The sequence below is a fragment of the Xenopus laevis genome, chromosome 1L (assembly GCF_017654675.1).
Source record: "Xenopus laevis strain J_2021 chromosome 1L, Xenopus_laevis_v10.1, whole genome shotgun sequence".
Classification (NCBI taxonomy): Eukaryota; Metazoa; Chordata; class Amphibia; order Anura; family Pipidae; genus Xenopus; species Xenopus laevis.
Window position 1 is genome coordinate 29,412,979 of NC_054371.1, and position 8,452 is coordinate 29,421,430.

An 8,452-nucleotide genomic window follows, 5' to 3' on the forward strand; every position below is an offset into this window, starting at 1 on the left:
TTAATGAGTTCAACCAGACGTAATTACCATTAATAATCTCAAGCCCAGTTTTTTCAAAAGCTCATTCCAAAGCAGCCGCACCTTCAGCTCAAGCCTAGATTTATATGCACAGAGCCATCAAGGTCATGACATCATCATATAAGAGAACTGGTTTGTTGTACGTGTCACACTGTAACACACCACAATAATCTCCTTGCTGTAGAACTGTCCATCTCTATCACCTTTATTTGTTTATGGCAGAGTACCTGACTCCTAGGGTTAGAACATTAGATCCAGAATCCTCTGTATTCCATCCCCATAGTCGTATTTGCTACCTTGTCACCTACGTCACATATAATTACAGACAATCATAGAACACTGAATAAAACCACTAATGTTTGGGCCTTAGCTTGCTCCTTTACTGCTCTCTTAAAGGAGAACTAAACTCAAAAAATGAATATGGCCAAAAATGCAAATTTTTTTTATACTGAACTTATTGCACGAGGCTAAAGTTTCAGCTTATCAATAGCAGCAATGATCCAGGACTTCAAACTTGTCACAGGGGGTCACCATCTTGGAAAGTGTCTGTGACACTCACATGCTCAGTGGGCTCTGAGCAGCTGTTGAGAAGCTAAGCTTAGGGCTCGTCACTAATTATCCAGCAGAAAATGAGCTTCCCCTGTAATATAAGCTGATGCTACAGGACTGACTATTAAATTCTGACGCTAATTGCGCTGGTTTCTGTGCTGCCATGTAGTAATTATCTGTATTAATTACTAATCAGCCTTATATTGTGACATTTCTATTCTATGTGTACTGTATATTGTGAGTGGGTCCCTAAGCTCAGTAAGTGACAGCAGCACAGAGCATGTGCAGTGATTCAGCAGAAAAGAAGATGGGGAGCTACTGGGGCATCTTTGGAGACACAGATCTTTACTGCTAAAGGGCTGTGGTTGCCTTGTGCTGGTACATAACCCCAAAATATGATGTATAACATTTCTAGCTACTTCTTTAGTTCTCCTTTAACACTTCTCATGTACAGTGGCTGCACCTGCAGAGGAAACCAAATTCTTGTTATAGACAGACAGAGAAGCATTTATGGTATTGGGTATGTTCCATATCTGGTACTGGGCAGAGCAGCCATCTGGGGATATAGTTGAAGGACCTCCCCGGTTACTGTCAGACCCCTTAAAGAGGTGGTCTACCTTTAAGTTAACTTTTAGTATGTTATACAATGGCTAATTCTAAGGAACTTTTCAAGTGTTCTTCATTATTTTTTTTAGATTATTTTAATTATTTACCTTCTTCTTCAGACTCTTTCCAGCTTTCAAATGAGGGTCACTTGCCCCATCTAAAATACTCTCTAAACCTATAAATGTATTGTTATTGCTACTTTTTATTACTCATCTACTGTATCTATTCAGGCCTCTCCTATTTATATTCCAGTCTCTTATTCCAATCAATGCATGGTTGCTGGGGTAATTTGGACCCTAGCAACCACATTGCTGAAATTGCAAAAATGGAGAACTGCTAAATAAAAAAATAAACAAATAATAAAAAAATGAAAACCAATTGCAAATTGTCTCAGAATATCACTCTCTACATCATACTAAAAGTTCATTTAAAGCCAATATTTAGCACAATTCAGTTTGTCTCAAGAGGCCCCAAATCTGAGGGTCTTCATACAGGCAGCAGAATATAGTGTGGTGCAGAAATATGGGGAAACAGTATGAGGTCCTGTACAACTTTAGTATGTTATAGAAGGGATAATTGTAAGCAATGTTTCAATTGGCCTTCATTTTTTTCTTTTTTTAAAATATTTTAATTATTTGTCTTTTTCATCTGATGACTCTTTTCTGCTTTCAAATGGGGGGGTCTAAAAAACAAATGCTCTGTAAGGTTACAAATGTATTGTTATTGCTACTCTTTATTACTCATCTCTCTATTCAGGTCCTCTCCTATTCATATTCCAGTTTCTTATTCCAATCAATGCATGGTTGCTAGGGTAATTTGAACCCTAGCAACAATATTTCTGACATTGCAAACTGGAGAGCTGCTGAATAAAAAGCTAAATAGCTCAAAAACCACAAATAATAAAAAATGAAAACCAATTGCAAATTGTCTCAGAATATCACTCTCTGCATCATACTAAAAGTTAATTTAAAGGAGAACACCCCTTTTTAATGCAAGGGAATTATTCAGAACCCCTTCAAATGATTTTGCTGTGGGGCCCACAAATGTGTTTGTATCTGACTAAATAGTTATACTAATATTAAGGATCATTCTTCTCATTATATTACTTACCCTGTTGTTTTGTTCCACATTGAGTAAATATAAAGTGTGGAATTTATCTAGCATTAAGGACTGACATCTAGTGGTGAGAAATGGAATAGACAAGATATGCTGTTACAAAAAAGGCACTAAGGTTACCTCTCATTCATTGCCAGCTCACAGCTCTCATTATACTTCATTAACTTGAAATGACAGCACTCCCCTGCCTATATCTCCCATGATCCCTCACCAGCCTTTCACACTTATCCTCCTTACCATTCATTGGCTGCTAGCATCACTGATCCATATCAAGCAGATTGTAACTGAAATCCGCGAGATCTGCACAACCAGACATTCCTATTGGCCTTGCCAAAACTCATTTATAAGATAAGACTATCATTTAAAAAGGGACACACATACTTCAGTGCAATAGAAGGAGAATTATATTTATCTAGAGACAATGTGCACTAAATGGAACTTTTCCAAAGATCCTTCTGATCCTCTTGCTTCTTCCCCTGGTGGCAGATTTGATTTCAGACTAAGTACATTCATCAAACATATTGACCAAGTCATAAAAACATGCTGTGGACTATGTTGGTGCTATAAATGTTGTAAATAAAGAATAATAATAATGATAAAGTATGAACACCTCCCAGTGGATCATAATAATAAATGCACATGTTATTGTAGTTACACAAAGGCACCACAAGATGGCACAATGTTCACATATTTTCAATGCTAAATACTGAAATAATTGAACATACAAAGGGGTTGTTCACTTTCGGGATAACTTTTAGTATGATTTAGAGAGTGATATTCTGAGACAATTTGCATTGGTTTTCATTTTCTATTTGTGGTTTTTGAGTTATTTTTTTATTCAGCAGCTCTCCAGTTTGCAATTTCAGCCGTCTGGTTGCTAGGGTCCAAATTACTGTAGCAACAATACATTGATTTGAATAAGAGGCCGAGCTATGAATAGGCCTCAAAAGAAAGATGAGTAATAAAAAGTAACAATAAATCTGTAGCCTTACAGAGCATTTGTTTTTTTAGATGGGGTCAGTGACCCCCATTTGAAAGTTGGAAAGAGTCAGATGATGAAGGCAAATAATTCAAAAACTATAAAAAAAATGAAAAGTTACTTAGAATTGGCTGATCAATAACATAATAAAAGTTAAAAGGCGAACCACCCCTTTAAATTAATACTTACCAAAATGATCTTTCACATGAATTACATACATAGAACACACCACTGAGTGACCACTGTCATGTGAGGATCAGGAAAAAGGAAATTATAGTATGGGGTCGGGGGGGGGGATGGAGCAGGTTATTATACCTATAGCTTTTTTTTCCCTCTTCTCAGATGGGATAACGCAAATTGACATCCAGGTATTGGGGTATATTTATCAAAAAGTGAAGTTAGAGATCACCACAGTCCTCTAGGGTGAAATTCTGTCACTCTCCATTCATTTCTATGGGATTTTAAAAGAGTATCAATGGGGAAAGTTTATCCTTTAATAAATATGCCTTTCAAAATCCCAAAGTAATTCAGCTATTGACTAGCTATTGACTAGGGATGCACCGAATCCAGGATTTGGTTGAGGGATTTGGCCTTTTTCAGCAGGATTCGGACATATGCAAATTAAGGGCGGGGAGGGAAATTGCATGACTTTTTGTCACAAAACAAGGAAGTAAAAAAAAATTTCCCCTTCCAACCCCTAATTTGCATATGCAAATTAGGATTCGGTTCGGTATTCGGCCGAATCTTTCTTGAAGGATTCGGGGGTTCGCCGAATCCAAAACTGTGGATTCGGTGCATCCCTACTATTGACTTTGAAATAAGACAAAGATGCATTTCTTTCTTTGTTTTGTTCAAAAAATCAGCTTCTCTTTGATGCAGTGGAAGATGAAAAAGTTCCCATGTAAGGGCTGTGAAAATAGTCCCGACACCAAGCTTGAACTACGAGCATCCAACCCTTTCTTGGACTTATCTATTGCTCCTGCCAAACTGTTGTGCTAAATACAATATAATATTTAACAGTTCCCATTTCAGAAGTGGTGCTATTTTCTACCCCACTCTTCCTCAGAAGCTTTAGGTTTCATTTATGATCACAAATGCAGTGTGCAAAGTGCACTCACAGACGCAGTTGCCATGTCTGCAGCCAATGAACTTGTGACCAATGTGACACAATTGCGCTTGTGCTTTGATGCAAATCAGACTTCATTTTGTCATTTGTCCGTTTGGTATCACTTCCGGCGATTATTGCCAAAATGAAATGTGTTGTTTGCTGCAATTGACTGAGGCTGCTGTGCAAACCCTGCTGCCTGGTTCAAAAGACACGGTATCACCTGGGTTCCCCTTCATCAGCCTGTAAACTTAAAGGGATACTGTCATGGTGAAAAACATTTTTTTTCAAAATGAATCAGTTAATAGTGCTGCTTCAGCAGAATTCTGCACTGAAATCCATTTCTCAAAAGAGCAAACAGATTTTTTTATATTCAATTTTGAAATCTGACATGGGGCTAGACATTTTGTCAATTTCCCAGCTGCCCCTGGTCATGTGACTTGTGCCTGCACTTTCGGAGAGAAATGTTTTCTGGCAATGTGTCTCAGTGAGACATGGGTTTTTACTATTGAGTGTTGTTCTTAGATCTACCAGACAGCTGTTATCTTGTGTTAGGGAGCTGTTATCTGGTTACCTTCCCATTGTTCTTTTGTTTGGGTGCTGAGGGGGAAAAGGGAGGGGGCGATATCACTCCAACTTGCAGTACAGCAGTAAAGAGTGATTGAAGTTTATCAGAGCACAAGTCACATGACTCGGGGCAGCTGGGAAAATGACAATATGTCTATCCCAATGTCAGATTTCAAAATTGAATATAAAAAAATCTGTTTTCACAGAGCAAGTGGAGAAGAGCAAGAGGGGGAGCAGGTTGATGGGTAAAGATGAGTAGACAGAGTTGCAGGGGAAGAGAGGCTTTGGCTGACAGTTGTGCTTGGCCTGGCGCTGCTGTTTGTTTTGCACTTCCTTTTTTCAGTTTTCCTACTGATCCTTGGCAAGCGCCCAGTATCCAACTGTCAGTACAGATATCTGTGTATCCCAGAAGCATCTGCCCTGTCTGGGTATGAAAGAGATTATATACCCCTGTTATATTTAGGCTTCTCTTTCTTTCTTGTGCATGTGCAGTAAAAATAGCATACGTGCATAGAGATCATTATTTTCCAGCATAAATGAAAAACAAAAAATTAAAACTTAAAGGGGGTTCTAAAAAAGAAAAAAGAATTGACATAAAGGGATTCTGTCATGATTTTTATATTGTTGTTTTTATTTCTAAATTACACTGTTTTTTTATTTGTAATATTGGTGTGTAGGCACCATCTCAGATCATTTAGCCTGGTCATGTGCTTTCAGAAAGAGCTAGTGCTGCACTATGGAACTGCTGTTGTTTCTCCTACTCAATGTAACTGAATGTGTCGCAGTGAGTTCTGGATTTTACTATTGAGTGTTGTTCTTAGATCTACCAGGCAACTGTTATCTTGTGTTAGGGAGCTGCTATCTGGTTACCTTCCCATTGTTCTGTTGTTAGGCTGCTGAAGGGGGGGGGGGTGGAGGGGGTGACATCACTCCAACTTGCAGTACAGCAGTAAAGAGTGATTAAGAGCACAAGTCACATGACTGGGGGCAGCTGGGAAACTGACAAAAAAAAATCAGTTTGCTCTTTTGAAAAATGGATTTCAATGCAGCATTCTACTGGAGCAGCACTATTTACAGAATTTTTTTCCCATGACAGTATGCCGTTAAGTCACTTCTCTGAAACTTGTTTCTATTTTTTAGCAGTTTCTGAGACAATCACAGTTTTAGACTACTAAAACCAGGTGTTTGGTCTGCACCTCGAGGGTTGACTGAGTAAAGGAAATAAATAGAAAGTCCATAGACAGGATCACAGACATTCTGGGCCTTCAAGGGCTGTTCAACTAAAAGCCTGATATTAGTGTCTGCAACTCTCTATCTTACCCTGTTTTGTGGGGTTTAAGATCCCCTTTAAGAAGTAAAGCTGGCCATACAGGGGCTGATATTAGCTGCCAACTTAGCCCCTCCAGACCAATTTTGAAGCTTATTCGCCTGGGTATGGGGGCAACACCTGACTGTCCAATAAATTGTCAATATAATGAATTTAAGACAACAGCCACACCTGCTTGTCATTGTTGCCAGCTGGCTCCAGTCATCTAAAAATTAATTTCCTGAGCAAAGAGATGTCTTGTGATGTCACTTTGCTTACAACTGACCAGAGAAATATCATGTGCCTCTTCTCTGCTCACTAACTTTGCTTTCTAAGCGAAGCAACATTACAAGTCATTTCTTTTCTCAGTAAATGAATTTCCAGCTGACCATAGCCAGAATGCCCATCAGGTGGTGCTATGTATGGGTTAAAAATGGCTAAAGAAAAAGCATAAAATAAGTACATTGCAAATGTGCTTAGAGGGGGGCTCTGGACAATTGAATATATTACATTATTTAAGGGTTTACATTTAAATAAGAGAAATGTAACTACATCTCCCAGAATGCTCAGCCAGCGAGATTGTGTGGAAGCATTGCTCCAATGCCTGTCACCCATGCAAATAGCATCAGCATGACAGTTATACACGTATATATATCTAATGCCTTTCCTGCACTCTTGCTTTGATTTATGCCTGGGAATTGAGAATATGGATGAGAGCAGGTGTTTCAAAGGACATTGGGCAGCACCATTTACCCTTTAGCGGAAAGGTTGATTTTCTATTTACTGCACTGCTGCCTGGGAATGCCTCTGTCTGATTTAGCTGTGAGAGCAAAGAGAATGACTGAACAATAACACATATAATATCTAAATATCTAAGTTTGCCTTTAACGGCTTTATAGCCAATTTTCCTGTTATGTCTGTGAAGGACGAAGCCCACGTGTGCCCGGAATACTAAACTCGGAGAGGCCCGGCCTTGCGTGTGCAGAATCCTCAACGTGATGCATCCGGCATCCCTGTTATTGTTTGTCTCTGCCCAAACCGTTCTGATTCATTCTGCAAACATTTCACAAAAAGGTTACAAATGTACATGGAAATGAAAGATTATTTTCTAAAAGCCTCTGTTTATTGTATTACAGCAACAAATGAAAGGCCAAAGAAACATCCTCCGCAGGGGATTAGGATAATAGACCCCCCACCCATGGGAACAGCCGCATGATTAATATAGTAAATAGTAGTGGTTTCTTTAAGGGTAAGGCCAGACGAGGAGATTCGGGGAGGTTTTGTTGCCTGGCGACTAATCGCCACGTCTTTTGCGCGACTATCTCCCCGAACTGCCTCAGCGTTTTTTCCCCATAGGCTACAGCGCAAAATCGCCTGCGCTAATGCACACGCGGCGATGCATTTTCTATAGTCGCCCGAAGTTGACTCACTGAGGCAACTTTGGGTGAGTATTGAAAACGCATCGCCGTGAAGTTGCATTAGCGCAGCCGATTTTGCTGGCTCATATAAAAACCTTAGCAACTAGATTGCTGATAATGCTAACAGGAGAGCTGCTGAATAAAAAGATAAATAACTCAAAACCACAAATAATAAAAAATGAAAACAACAAATTGTCTCAGAATATCACTCTCTACATTATACTAAAAGACAAATTAAAGGTGCAAAACTGCTTTAATGTGGGTCATGTATGAAAAAAGTGACAAAACCCAGCGCTATAAACAGTGGCACAGCTAGAGGTTACTTGGCAAACTGTTGAAATGACACTTCAGGAAGGACTTTTTCAGGTCCCGTACACTCCCCGACCAGCAGCCACAGGGTCTGCCCTTCCTATTGTCACCACCCTGACTATTAAACCTGTTTTAGTGTCAGTCTTATTACGCTCACATTTATTAGATGGCTTCTATGCATTCACCATTCCTATCCAAAGCCCCCAACCCCCTACATTCTCTTTCTAGCTTGGCATGTCAACACCTACATATGTGACACCATAGCGCTATCATGGTGTCTTGGCATTTACTAAGAAAAGTATGAAAAGTGTGTATTTTTTTAACCCAACAACATCTCTGATGATATTACTGGCTTACAGTACCTGCTTTCCCCAATCAGCCATTGCCTCAGTGACAGGCTGGCCACCAGCTAATTTATCCATTCCCATAGACCTCCTATTGAACTACACTCTAGTTATAAGAAACAGGAACCGGGACAT